The 15,090-nt window shown below is 43.8% G+C and overlaps 1 long non-coding RNA gene across 1 annotated transcript; it reads right to left on the bottom strand.

Annotated features, from left to right (window-relative positions):
- Positions 1-1,585: 1,585 nt before the first annotated feature.
- Positions 1,586-14,807, bottom strand: LOC306806637. Its single transcript, XR_013775513.1, has 3 exons — positions 14,758-14,807; positions 10,829-10,917; positions 1,586-2,201 (listed from the first exon to the last, which is right to left on the bottom strand). It is a non-coding gene; the product is annotated as an uncharacterized lncRNA (long non-coding RNA).
- Positions 14,808-15,090: the final 283 nt, after the last annotated feature.

The following is a 15,090-nucleotide window of genomic DNA, read 5'->3' as shown; positions in this document are numbered from 1 at the left end:
CTAAATTTTAAATCTTGACCACATCAATGCAGATTTTTCTGTGCCGGGAAACAATTTGTCTACAGTCTAGAGGAAATACTCTCTAACAAATGAAAAATGAATCTTTTATTGTAAACCCCACTTAAGGTCACTGGGTTTTTGGGGTTTGTTTTTTGTTGTTGTTGTTGTTGTTGTTGTTGTTGTTTTTCTTTTTCATGAGTAAAAAATGAGTAAAAACAAACAAACATCCTTTTGGATATGAACCAAAAAGACACATAAAACTTTAGTCAGGCTTTTAGCCATAACCTACTTGGAGATCCACGTCGCAGTGAGTTTTTGGTCATGCTCTTCAGGAAATACTCAACACACAGTTTATTCAAGATAGCTTAATGCAAACAGCTCAAGGCATTTTGGTTACAAGCTGTAGGTTTCTTCATTACTGACTCATTCTTCTGCATACCTGGTGCTGCATTCTGTCTGAGACTGGTTTTTGTAGATTTTAGTTTCTTCAGTTCTTTGAAATTGAAAAAGAAGAAAAGAGGTTGTAAAGAATATAAAGCAAAAAAATCAAAACCAACACACACACAAGTATTTAAATTTTGAATGTTCTCTTCACCGTTTTATGGCTTCTTTTGTTTGAAAACTCCCAAAATTCAATTTTTAAAATAAATATTTATGAAACAAGCATTTGCAAAATGTGCTTGCCTGCCAGTTCTAGTGAATACTTACTGATTAACCATTTTTCCAAGACTACCTGGATGTTTTCATACTGTCAGTTCATAATACATTTCAGTGCATTGCCTTCTCTGAGAACTCACACTCTGAAGCAGCAGCACATGAAGGCACTTTGCATTTGATTGAGCCAAGTTTGGATCTGTTCTGTTCCATATGCTGAACTATAGAACATGTTTGCATAATCCATCTGCAGGAGTAGACCAAAAAGCCTGGAAGAAAGGACATTTGATATGATAAACAATGGGAAGTTGTAGAGGTGAGGCATTTGGGACTATTTCCTGCATTCTGTTGATAGGGAAACAATAAAAAGCTAATATTCTTTCCAGAGATTTAGAGATGAAGAATTCAGGGTTTTGGTTTAGGGTGGTTTTGTTGTGTTTTATCCACCCATTCAAGTGGCTTTTGGGGCTAACAAGTACATTGTATCCTGTGAGGATAAGTTCTGATATTCAGCCCAAGAATATTAAATCTATTTTGATTACTGCTCTCTTTCAGAGGCCTGTAGAGACAAATAAGGTTCAGGGCTTTGATTTCAACCTGCTTGGGTGAAACAGGCAGCTGCTGCTGGAGAAAACAAGCCATGAGCCTGCTCAGCCAGCAGGAAACACCAAGAGGACAAAGAGTCCAGAAGAGAGAAGCTGTGGCAGTGATTCCCCAAAGGTCCCAACCACCCTCTGAAGCAATTAGCAGCTGCAGGCTCTAATCACTGCCACTCGGGCAGGAAGGAAACCCAGCAGCAGCCAGGGCACGATGCAAATGTCCCTTGCCGTGCATGAGCCAAGCTGGCTGCACTTGTGCACCAGGGCTTGCCCCAAACGTGGCACTTCCAGCTTCCCTCGTCACAGGGCTGAGATCTGAGCCCTCAGCCCAGCCTCAGCATCTCACTTTAGCCTGCCTCTTCCCAAAACAAAGGCAGCTCCTGGGTTTGCAAGCTGAAGTGACACACAGGAAATCTTGCTTTGGTAGTGCTGCTAAAATAATCTGTAAGATGGCACATCAGGCAGTCTTTGTCTAAAAGTAAAGGGGTTTTGCCTTTCCACTAATAAGCATACTTCCAAGTCTTGCTTTGAAAACGCTGTTATTTCTTAGCAAGACATTTCTGGTCTCTTTATTTTCCTGCCTGCACTTGAACTCTAATCATGCTAATGATCTTCATCTTCTGTGCCTTCTGTTGTGTTTTTTTTGTGACCTCTCTAGGTCTCTAGGGCTTGGCAATTAAAAACTCAACTCTGGGTAAGGTTTCATATATATGAAAGTTTTAGATGTATAAAGCACCTACCAGCATATTGAGACATATTCTTTTTCTATTTTCACCAATTTATTTTTCTGCTCACCACCTCTGGTGTACTTGATGCCTCAGTGTCTTGGGTTTGCCCACTCCCTTCTTTCTGCATTCCAGCATGAGCTTCTTCCAGGAGTCCTCTCTGCTTGGGAGGAGAGATTCTCACCTATGGATCACTCCAGACATCCCATTGAGTCACTTTGTGCTACAACAACAATAAAGACAGGATTAACTGGTTCAAAGCTTAGAGAATTAATTTAAGAGATGATGGGAAAGGTCCTTTCCCATGTCCCATTCTTAGAGCTGGAGTTCAAGCTAACAATTTCTTAAGTTTCTGAAGATTGTGACATTTCATTTTCTGAAGGCAGAAGTAGTCTGAATGGTTCAAAATTTGAACTCATTCTTTCAGAAGAGGGTGGAGTTTGTTTTACTAATGCCACACTAATTTGTGAATTAATGTCTCAGTTTTCTGAGGTACAAGAGCAGTCTGCTTCAGAGGAGTGGTATGTATGTAACAAAAAAAAAAAAAAAAAAAAAAAAGATGACATCAAATCTAATTCTTTAGGTTTAGTTTCTACTAAACTTTAGGTTTGGTTTCTACTATGCTTTAGGACTAAAAGACCAACTACCCACTATCGGTCAGTCTATAAGAATGGTTTAATATATTACTCTACATGGTGATTATATAAAAATATATGACATAAATATTGTTTGGGGATTGGTTTGTTTGTTTATAATTAAAAGGTAAAACCCAGCAGCACTGTGGGAGACAGATACTCTTCAAAAATACAGAAACAGTAAGTTCAGAATTTTTTTACAACTATCAATACCAGAATGAGCACCTTTAATCACAAAAGACATTTCTTTAGTACAAACAGCTAGGCTGAAGCTTAAATCTGTCACATCTGCTCAGGTCAGTGCTCTCAGGGAATGATACCACAGGGGACAAACAAAGGAAGCAGGGGACACAGGATGCTGAAGTGTTTCCCAGGCCTCAGCAGTGCCATTCCCATGGTGTGTGGGTGTTGTGGACAGATGCAGCCCATGCTCTTGCCCTGTGGTTATCCTCCACAATTTCCCACCCACTTCATTTATTTCTGTCCTTTTGGTGGCAGTGCCAGCTCAAACCCTGTCCAGATGGCCAGGGCCAGCCCCTGTCACACATGAGACTGTCCCTGCCAGTCCCTTCCCTGCTGCACCAGCACAAACTCCTTCTCTTCCTGAGGCTTCAGCAGCAGGACCCACCCATGAATCCCAGCACCACAAAGGAAACCAGGGAAGATGCTGAGCCAGTCCCAGGCTGGTCACCTTTCACCATGCCAGAAGTTGGGTGGGTGCACAGTTGCAGCAGCCAGTGGTTCCCCCTGGAAGCAATGAGGCACACTGAACACCGTGTGGGGCTGAACAGCTCTGCTGGAGCAATTCCCTCCCAAGTCTGAACCTCTGGCTGGTGCCCAAGTACCAGGAGTATCCCTTCCTGAGCAGAGGATGTTGCCACAGTGATCCATCTTGCTGTGGCTGCACAGAGAGTCATTTCCACAGCTATCATAACAGTTCTGGGGGTGTGCTCCAGTCTCCAAGCTGTGTATGCTGTCTGCATTCTGAAACCACATAGAAGTTGGTGGGCTCATGGACCAGTCTCAGAAAACCTCAGCTCTGCACCAAAGTCTCTCTCAGGGTGTTCCCTGGGTCAGCACCTTTTCATTCCAACACACACAGCCCAGCAGACCAGAGATTAAAGCTACCCCTTAACCAAGACAGGACACAGTGAACCAGAGGCTGCCCCCGCATCTCCTTCTAAAAGAAAAACAATCATGACTTTTTCTGTTTTTGTTGTGCTGGATTGATAGCTCTGCCCTCCCCACTGTGTTTCAGTGTCATAAGAGCAGACATAAATCAAGGCACAAATTCCCAAGCCTTCTCTGTGCCCATCACTGTATGGACTACCCTTGCCACACAAGAATCCTTTTTTGTTTTTTTTAAACTGGGCTTAGATGGTCTATATTTTTATATTGCAGCTTTTGTTTTGTTCTAGTCCTGGTTTGTCTCCATCCACTTTTGTCAGCTAGGATTTAGCTGCTTTGTTTTCCAGTTGCACCATTTGAGCTCAGTGGATAAGCTGCTCAGTCTGAAAGCTCCCACACAGGCAGCAGCATCCTTGGCTCAGGCTGGCTCTTGCCCCATCAGGCTTGACAATGCTTCAGAAATGATTGATGTGGCAGCCCCAGTGCCCTCCCTTGGGATGACAGCACTCAGGAAAGTTGTCAGTGCTCGAGGAGAAAGAATCACCCCAGAAATTATGGCTTGTTTCAGCTTATCTCCAGAGTCACTTACTCAAAGATCATAAATACATAGATTGGGGTTTCTATCTTCATGAGCTCCCTGTGAATTGAGAGCTGTATCTCTGCAGTAGAATGTGGATGAGCTTCCCTCAAGTAACAGTGCCTACAATATCTACAGTTCATTTGGTGCACTCTGTGGTTCAGGGGTCATGGAAGGCCATGCAAAACATCTGCCCAGGTTCAAATAACTGCAGGTAAGTCTCCTCACAGAGGATTCTTCTAACTGTGCCTGGAGGGTAAGAGGCACATGGTGTGTGAAGCAACAGGAGTCTGACACCTTATGTTGCCCTGGCCTTATGTTATCATTCTCATGCCCTGTGGCATTAGAGGAAGCTATATTTGGCAATCATATAATCAGGAAGGTCCAGGAAGGTAATCCAGATGGCAAAGAGCTGCATAAAGCAAATTCAGCTTTTCTGAAGAATTCCCCTTGTTTCAAACACTAGACCAAAAGTAGTGTTTCTACCTGGTGCCTTTGTGCCTGCCTCTTGTGACTGGCTATTTGTTCAGGTTGAACAACCATTTTTGTTAAATAAATGGCATATATCAAAGCACTGTTTATAGTAACTTGTAAGAGAAAGGTTGGGTATTAGGCCTAAAGTAGCTTTGAGAGAGCTCAGAGCACCAGCATCTCACATCCATCCATTTCTGCCAAGAGCACTTCAGATTCCCTGTGCTTCTAGAGAAACCATTTCTCACTATCATGTCTGGACAGACCTCAGAGGTGCTCTGGGCTTTGCTTTCTTAGGGTGGCTATTTCTGTCACAGAAGAGTTGCTAGTAGCTTGCCATAGTTTCTCTCAATAAATCTTCACATACCAAGTTTTTATAAGCTTTTTCTATTGAGCAATCTAATGTTACATCATTTGTACTGAGTGTTCACTGTCATCAAGAACAGAGAACTGGATATTTTGTCCTTTCAGATGCAAAACTGTCATTTTTGTTAAGCCTGAGTGTTTCAGTCAAATACAGCAGGTCTGACCCCAGCCTTTCACACACTGGTGTGTAGAACCAGTGTCAGGCAGCCAAACACCACAGATCTCCCTCACCTCTCAGGAGTGGTCTGCTCACACTTGCAGAGCAACACAGGACACCTGAATTCCAGTTCAGCAGCATTTAGAGTCCAGTTTGCATAGAAACAAATAATTACCCAAGCATCAAAGACAGAGAGTCAGAGCCCAGCACCCACGCACTGCATTCAAGGTATACAGAACCTTGCTGGTCTCCTCTTGTGATCATTAGGACTGACTCTAAGACTATTATTAAACAGATCCAAGGTACACTACATCTCTGGTAATGACCCTCATACCTTCAAGACTCGATTTTCCAGTTTCCTGTTCTCACACCCCACAGCTCTGGGCACTGGCATGGCACACACAGGGCACACAGTGGCATCTGTGCACACACATGTCCCAGATGGACTTGGACTGTGCTCCCAGGTGGGACACACAGCTCCCTCAGGGCATTGACTCCTGCTTGTATTAAGCTGCTGTTGAAAAAGTGCAGTACAAGAGCAGCAGAAGCTAAAAGCCAGTTCCAAGCAACAAAAACAAAACAGAGCTCACAGATCACTCAAGCAGTGCCAGCAGCTCCTTTGATTCTGCATCCATCTTTCCTAAGCACACTGCATTCAGCAACTCACACCTCACACCTAAGGCTAAAGCATTTCTTCTCTTGTACAAACCTCTTGCCAAGCCTCTCTTACATTTTATTTCCAATTCCTGCTATTTGGGTTGTTATTCCCTTGGTATGACTGGCTGCCTCCCAGCTGCCTCTGACACCAACAGAGATGAAGTGGGAGAAACAAGAACAGCAGATACTCTTCCTTCAGTCCCCACCACACTCACTGCCCTGCACTCACTGCTCCATCCTTTCTGGATCTAGAGAGTGGGAGAACTGCCACTGCTAGCAAGTGGGGTGATGATACATGCCATTATCTTCTTAATTTTGTATAAAAATCTCTGTTGGAATGTCTAAAAAAATCCAAAATCAAAATTAAAAAAAAAATAAAAATCCAAACACAAAAAGTCAATACCAAGCAAAAAAAAAATTCACAAACAAAACCAAATCAGCCAAATTCCATTGTCCTTAACAAATCTCCTTGTCCTCAGGCTCTTCACATTTTGCCTTTTGGTGCCCATTTAACATAGCAACTCTAGCAATTATCATGGATTTTGCTGTCTGACTGGAAATCTCTGAGCAGTAATTCGAATATCAGGCACTTTAAGATACATCATGACTGCACCATCTCTATTCACACTTCTCCAATATGCCCTTGATAAATCATCTACTATATTTTCAACTCCTTTTCTGGATTGGCATTCAAACCTTCACTTGGTATTTCTGGAGTGTTAACAGCTGTCTCCCTATTCCTGGTGAATGCTCAGTGAAGGTTCTTGAAAATAATCTCAGACAGCCAGGGATGTGTTCCCAGGGCTGCTGGAGTTTCCACGGATGCACTGTGGACACCAGCAGGGCCCTGCTGTTGCAGTCACCCCTGTGACACTGCTATCTGGGTTTGTGAACACTGCTTGAGATTAGAGATGCACTTGGAAGAGACAATGCAGAGGTGGGATGGGAGAGAAGTTGCAACATAAAAAGAGCAGATGGGGAACTGAGGCACGCTTGGCTTTCAACCAAATATGCAGAGCATGCTCTATGTAAAATATGAGAGAACGAGGAGGTGGCACTGAAAACCCTTAAATCTGTCAAAGGAGAAAAGAATAACAATTCTGGATTATTAACAATGACCTGTTTTGCAACTCAGGAAAAAACAACAAACCCTCCAGTGGCCAAAGATTTAGCTAGTTCTTTGGGGACTTGGGTTCAGTCCCCAACCTGTGTACAAACTCTCAGTGCAACCTTTAGGAAATCACTTAATTTGCTTTCCTCCATCTCCCTGTCTGTAGAATGGGAACAGTGACATTTCTTTACTGTGGTGCCAGACAGCAAGAATTTGGAGCATGGAGATGCTCAGATGTCACAGAGTCTACTACTGCTCCTAAAAAATTGAATATTCCTCATATTTATGAGTGGTTTTTGATGTGCATGAAACAGAGGGTAGCTAGCAAAATGAAACAATTAGTTCTGTGACATTTTCAGCTGCCTAATGAGTTTCTCTTCTGCTTCTCACACAAGTATTTCAGAATTGGAGCTTGTGTTGCCAGCTCTCAATATTTTATGCTTTTTCAGCCTGAAATTCAACAGCTGTTTCAATATTGCAGTTGGAGCCAACATATTCCATATAGACTTTCTTCAGTGTGTTGGCATTTTTAAAAACCTTTGCCATGCTTCTTTGCTTTTCATGGCTTGATCATGGCTACCTCTTAGAAATCTGGCAGTTGAGCTTTTCTCCTACAAATGTGTAACTGAGTTTGTTTTAATGTCAGTGAGAATAATTTCTCAGAAAACTCAGGTTTCTGTCCCAGCACTTTCCCCCACTCTACCAAGCTGCACATCATGTGCTTGTTAGTCAGTTTTCCACAAAAATACCACAAAAGTCATGCACAATATTGCTCTTTCCAGCCTTTCTACTTCTCTTTCTAGGTTCAAGAAAGTATTGTATTTATCACACATGTTATTGGAGGGCTTTTTTTTTTTTTAGTCCAGACCGTGTTTCTTGGAGCTGGCTCAGAAAAAAAATTCCTTATGACAGCTCTATAAGCTATTGTTGTTAGAATTATTCTCTCAAAAGTACTGTACTGCATTGAGGATAAGCCTTCTTTTTACTCCTCCTGACACATTAAAAATCCATCTGGGATCTATATGCTGAAACTGGCCTTTTTCTCCTGTCCTGAACTAATCTCCCACTTATGTTCCCTGTCCTGACTTCACCAGCCCTAATGGGATGTAAGTATCTTGCTTCCTGCTATTAGAAATCATTACAATGCCTGTATTGATTTTAAAATTAAACTGACACTATCTTTGTCACCTGCACATCGATAAATATTCGTTCAAGCTTTTCATTCCTGCTGTGTTGCACATCCCACAAGAAGGAGCCCCTTTCTTTTTTGGAAGAACTCTCTGCAGCAGATCCATCACTGTCCAGGGCTGGAACACACCTGCAGATTATTATCTCTGAAAAGCTTTCAGTCATATACTTTGAGCCACTTGAAACAGATTTTTTTTTTTTTTTTAAATTCAGTATTGATGACAAAGGAAAATATACCTTTGTATTTGATAGTACTTGAAAGGACTGTGAGGAAAATGGCAAAAAGTACCTCTTGTGTGAGCCTTCCCTCACTGCTGGGTGCCTTTTCCCCTTGGTTCCTGCCTTCTGCTCATGGGGACCCAGCTGTCCCTCGAGCCCTGCCTGGTGACAGCCCCTGCCAGCACCAGCAAAGAGAGCCAGGGGGACACACATCTTCCCAGGGCTCAGCCAGCAGAGCAAAGGGTTAAAAAATCGTGAGGGATTTCTCTGTGAGCCACGGGAAGGACTAAGAAAGCGGAAACCAGGCTGAATTTAAACTGAGGAGCTCATTCTTCTGCCAAGGCATTCGGCTCCTTCATCAACTGGGGCCTTGTTCCACAGTCAGTCATCAGAGGCTTTAGAGACTCCTTCAGACAGATCTGTAAGGGGACATCCACAAAGGATGTCTTTTCTCTGCCACTCTCTACCTAGAATATGCAATGCTGGGGACAGGGCTGCCCTCAGTGCTGCCTCTGTACTGTGGAGCACAATGCACAATGGTGCTATAGGATACTTCCACTGCTGAGCTCCTGCTTATTTAAATATGCATTTCATTAAGGAAACTACTGTAGGAAATTAAGCAATCAGCTTTCCCAGTGGTACTTCTCCTCCTTCCTAGGAGAAAATCTTTCTCAGGTTTCGGAAGTGCTGCAGTCTGCTCCAAGTCAGACCTTTTCTCATTAGCTGTGCAGTCCTGTTGCTTACTAGGTTTCTTAGATTTCTAGCTTCTAAGGAAACAATTTTTTTTTTTTTCCTTCAATCTCGTAATGCTTTAAATGATTTCTGAGAACTGCACTTTTACTAGTCATTATTATCGAGTCAGGAGAAAAAAACCCCTCACATAATAGCAGAAATCTGATTATTCTGGGAAACTTTGAAATTCCCTTCTCCAGTTGTATCCTTTGATGTGCCTGTTAAATAAATAATGATTTTTACATCTAAGGTTTATCTTACAGTGCAAATACACCATTATCCTCACTTTTAAAAACACTTTTCATTGTTATCCACTGTAAACATGGGCTGAAGCTGTGATTCAGGGTGCTTGAAGCTGACCTGCCCAGGTATGGGGCACTGTAATTTTTTCACATTAACAACTTGTGAAGGAGAAATGGGCCATGGACACCGAAGCACTGCAACAGGGGGAGGGAAAGAAGAGGTTAGATCAAAATAGAAATGTCATGGAGGCAAAAAGAAACTAGCAGGTACTCTAAAGACAGAAACATCTGATTAGAAACAGAATATGAATCTTTTCATAAGATTTTTCAATCACAGCCTCAGGCACTTTGTATGACAGCAGGAAATAAGGTGACATTTCTGGAATGGTACAGAATTAAAAATAATAATAAAAAAAGATCAGAGTTTACTGGAGAAGGAACTCACTAAAGACTTTAGCAATGGTCAGGACATGCAGGACATTACTATGTAAAGCCACCTAAAGTAATGTATTTTTTAGTGTGATAATGGCTAAGTCTGGAGCCCAGCACTGCTCAGTACCTGTTCAGCTCTCCCCAGGTGTGCCAGGTTGTGTGGTCTGTGCCAGTGGCAGGTTCCCTGGAGGCTGGTAATTGCCCTGTTTGCAGCCTGGGATGGAGCTGTGCCCTGTGGGCAGGGGCAGGGCAGGCTGCACATCCTGAGCTGACTGAGGAGCCTGCAGGTTTCATGGGCAGGTGTGTTCCCTGGGCACTGGGAGAGCCCCAAGCCTCTCTGGGTTTCACCCACAGCATCCTGGCATGGGCAAGGCCCTCTGATGCCCCACACATCCGTGTTGGCTTGGTGTGGGTGCCTGGTGCTGGGCAGGGCTCTGTGGAAATGCAGGGGCAGTGTTTGGTGTGTCACAGAGCATCCCTGCAGCACTGGGACTCACAGCAGCTCTGCAGGGACAGCAGAGCAGCAGCACCCAGCACAGAACTGCGAGAACAGAGTGGGCAGCACAGGGGAGGAGAGCTGCAAAAACAGCTCCCATGGGGGTTTGGCTTCTATCCATACTTTTATGTCCTCTGACATTTTGCAGGGTTTTTTTGGTTGCTTTAGGTTTGGGTTTTATTTTTTGTTTTGGTTTGTTTTTTGCATCATAGAAGTCTCCTGTCTCTCACTTTCAGTTCCCACCTATGTCTTCCCAAAATTTCCCTGATCTGCTGCTCCTCCCAGAAGTTTGGTATCATCCTTTGTTACCACTCTGCAAGCACACTCATCAGAGAAGAGTGGAAGAAGCAATCACCACAGGCTTCCCACCACAGAGAAGCAATCTTGTGCTCTGGAATCAAGGCCCTGTGCAACAGATTGCTGGAAACTGGGAACTTACCCTGGCAGAATGCTGCTCTTCCACTTGTTTCCCAAAGTGAATGTCCATTTCCAGAAACCAGAGGTGATAAACCTGGGAAGTGTTTACACCTGGAATGGAAAATGTGTTTAGAATGAATGCATAAGGAGAGCAGTGGTGAAATAATGTTTATTTTGGGTTGTGTTCCCTCCCAGCATGGTGTGAGCACTGAGCCCCAGCCCCTCTCCAAAACCTTTCCCATCCCTGTCCTGAAACAGGAGCAAGGAACAATAAAGGAAATGGAAGTGAGCTGTGCTCAGTAATAAAGTGAATGTGAGAGAGGGCATTTATCTGGAAACCAGAGCTCCTTCCTGCCTCCAGACTCTTCACCTGTATAAATGTATCAGCAAGCCCCATCCAACCATCCTTGGCTGGTTTCTTCCAAGTGGTATTTCCAAAAGAAGGGTCCTTGTTTTGCAGTCCTGCTTCCTGGAGCTTGGTGAAGGCTCCAGGTTATGTGTGCTTCCTACCTGAAGGAGCTAAGAGGAGCTCTCAATGGTTTTCTGATTTTCAGCCTCCTGAGCTGCTGGATCCAGTTCAGCCCTGAGCATTATTCACTTATGTGCAGTCCAGTTTCTTTATTCACAATCCAGTCTAAGTGAAGGCTACCAAACAGAGCAGCATTTCTCCTGCAGCCCTGGCAGATGGAGCCTCCTAGGTCAGATTCCTGCATGCATAGTTATGGTCTGACACAAACTGAGCCTACAGTGAACGTCATCTGCTTTGGACTGGGGGAACAACATGGTCTGAGTCACCTTCAGCTTGGGGTCACCCAGAGGCAGGAGAAGGGAGAGGGTGGGAATGCACATGTGGGATGTGAGGAGGCCTCTGTTGGAAGCAGCTTGCATTTAAATGGGATTAAGTTTCATGGATCTACACCCTCAGTTACACAGGATTTAGCTTCCAGGCCACTCTTAGTCATCAGTTTGCAGCGTCCCTCCCAGAGGCTGCTCCACAGGCGTGTGCACAGCACACCTTCATTTCCAGCCCTTCTGCTCCTTGCTGGGCCTGGGAGCTGATGGAAGGGCTCCTGTCAGCCCCACCAGTTCCCTTCCAGCCAGGGCAGCCAAAGCTGCAGCTGCTGTGAAGAGCCCCAGTGCTCCTCTCAGAGTCAGGGGTGCAGGAGCCAAGGGAAGCCTTGACCCTGGGGTCTGTCCCTGTCTGTCCCAGCAGCTGTGCCTGCTGTGGGCAGCAGTGACCAGCCAGGTGGCACTGCTGCTGCTGCCCATCAGCCAGCACCAGTCCAGCTCCAGGAAAACATGCTTAGCATCTCCAGAGCAAGCTGTGATTGTGTCCTGGGCAGCACAAAAAGCCACAGGCAGGTAAATTAACAGGGAACAAAAATTAGGCTCCAGCCTGCGTGGCTTGCCAAACTGCAGCTGGTTTCATGTCCTCAGTTGAGTTCAAACATGATAGCAGTTCCCAATACAACACAAGACTTAGAAAAACACCTAACCTGGCACGGTGGGGATGGCAGCTCCTGCTGCCTCAGAGGATGAGCTAATCAAATTACACAAGAGGAAGAGGGTGGCAGTGCTCAACTTTCACCTTTTCTGAACTGTTGCAATTTTTCCAGGAAGGGTGTTGGTTCTTTCAAGAAATCAGTCATCTCCTGTAGATTCACACAGTGAAAGTGCTCACAGCTACTTTTAAGAAGCAGCCATGGGCCACACATGTGGTTCTGAGCCCCAAGTCTGCTGACCAGCCTTATTCTCCTTATCTTCTGTGCCAAGGCATGGTAGCACTGTCCCCGTTCAGCAGAACTTGTGAGTGTGCCCAGAGCTTTACCCAGCTGCTTGGCTGCAAGTCTGTCCCTGGGTAAGTGAACCTAAAATTGAAGTCACTGTGGTCCTCTCCTCTCCTTGCACTGGCTGCATGCTCCCACCTCTCTTCCTTACATCAGTGGTGATATTTACCTGACCTCTGGGGTTGAGCAGAGCTCCAGCCACCAGTTCGGCAGAAAACTAACCCCACAAGGAAAAAGGAATATGGTTTAGCTGGTTTAAACCATATCCATAAAACCAGAACTGATCTGAACCCTCTATAAGACAGTTTTAAACTGTAAACTTAGGCTTACTTACTTACTGTAAACTTAGGCTCCTCTTGTATTTATCATTCTGCAAGATGTCAGATATGTTTCACAACCACAGAAGAAAATTTGAAAACATGAGTGTATTTAAAGACCTTGCTCTTCAGGAAGTCTTTCTTACTTTCTCAACTCAGGGGGAAAAAAAGAAAAAAAACCCAAATCTGATTCTTTCTTTCTTAACTCAGGGGGGTAAATCCCCAAATCTGCATCTAGGAAATTCTTTTTTGAAGTATTTTCAGGAAATAAAAATTTGCAAGATTATAGCCCGCCTCCCCAAACAATGAAAAACAAACAAAAGGAAAAGGAAAAAAAAAAAGAAAGAGAGAGAAGAAAGAAAATTTCAGTTGAAGAAGCAAAAATCTTGGATAATTCCTCATAGTCTTTTACTGGAATCCAATAAACACATTACCAAATTACATTGTATATTTTACTAGGCTAACTTATCTCTGTGTGTATTAGAGGCACAGCATGAAGAAAAACAATAAAAAATATTAACCTCCTTTGTATAACTCAGCAGAGTTATAAAAGATCTAATTGAATAAACTACATTTGACAAGAACAAATGGTGACATTTAATGTTGTCTTTTTGGCTTCCTGACAAAGAAAAGCTTAAGGAACCATGAGTTTTGTTTCCTAAGGGCAAGTTCTTCTTGTATCAACTCAGCAATCAATAATAAAGTATGAGCATAAGCACTTATAATTTATGAACTGTATACTTTGAGTGAGTTTAGTAGTTTAATCTTATGCACGTTGCTGTGTGTTTATTTTTGATGTACTACATAGAACTGCTAATGGAAAATATTGTACTGAATCAGTAAAGCAGCCATATATGTAAAAAACAGAACAGGAATAATTAAGACACAGTGAAATTAACACTGTGCTGATTTCTTGTGAGCAGAGGGGCACTATTACATTCAGGGGAGCAAAACCCCAAACAGGGAGCTTGCACTGACATCATCTCAGCAAAAGAGCATCAGATGACCAGGCTTCCTCTTACCTGAGTGACAATCATTTGTCACTCTTCTTTATTCCTCAGAGGGTAGAGTTCAGCACTCCTGGGTTTTGGTATTTGGCTTAGATGCAGTTCTGTGGCCAGTTCCCAGTCCTGTCAGTGTGGCTTGTCCAGCATGTCCCCCCAAATCACCACTCCAGTGGATCTGCCAGCTTGCACAAAGCTGGGAGTCATCCAGGAGGGGTTTAAACTGACCTAGAAAGGGCTGACCAACAATAACACTTGTCTATAAAAAATCCCTCCCATTTGTCCCTGGGAATAAGGAGTGGACTTTGTGGGACTAGCTGAGGGGTGAATCACTGCTGTCCATTGCTCACAGCTGAAATGGGATGTGACCTGCACCTGGTGTGACAGAGAGGGTGGCTTTCCCCCCCCCCCAGCTCTCATTCAGACCTGGTAAGGATTTCACAGTGTGTATTCCTCCTGTCAAAAGCACATTCTCTCACTTTAACTAGTGATGTGATGTTAGGCACAGATGGGCTCCTGGTTGCCATGCAGGTGATAATATTCCAGTGAGTTCCAGTTAATATTAAATGAAAAGTGGCTCAGTCTGCATGTCTCTCTCTAGAAACAACAAACCAACCTTCTTGAGAATCAGTACTGATAATACTCTGAATGTGAAGCAAAAAAATATACACAGCAACAAGGAGCACATCTCATGTGGTGACTCCAAGAGCTGCTAAGAAGCTGCAATATCATGCAACAGGAAAAGCAGGACATTTGAAAGAGAGACAATCCTTCAGAACTGTATTCTAATTAATGCATTAATTACCAGATTGCAGATTATCTATACATAGCCACAAGCTTTACCTGCCAAATCCATGTTCTGGTGTAGGTGAGCACCACGGGCAGGAGCAACACACAGAAGAGGAGGCAGACCCAGGCCAGCTGCCATGTGCATCAGGATGTCCTAGGAGCACTCAAGAGCCCTCTCACCCCTTTTGCCAAGGGAACACAGGGCTGAGGCAAGCCCACAGCTCATTACTGGATGTGGGGTTTTTGTTCTTCTTGGCCTATGAAAACATGACGAGACAAAACAGCAGGCAAGGAGGATTAGTTTTGTAATTCTATCTCAACCCACATCACACACAACAAAGAAGAGTTACTTGCTCACCAAGCTGCTTCAAACCAGGATAAAGTGCT

Source organism: Erithacus rubecula (assembly GCF_903797595.1).
Source record: "Erithacus rubecula genome assembly, chromosome: 11".
NCBI classification, from domain to species: domain Eukaryota; kingdom Metazoa; phylum Chordata; class Aves; order Passeriformes; family Muscicapidae; genus Erithacus; species Erithacus rubecula.
This window is presented reverse-complemented; position numbering and strand designations above follow the sequence as displayed.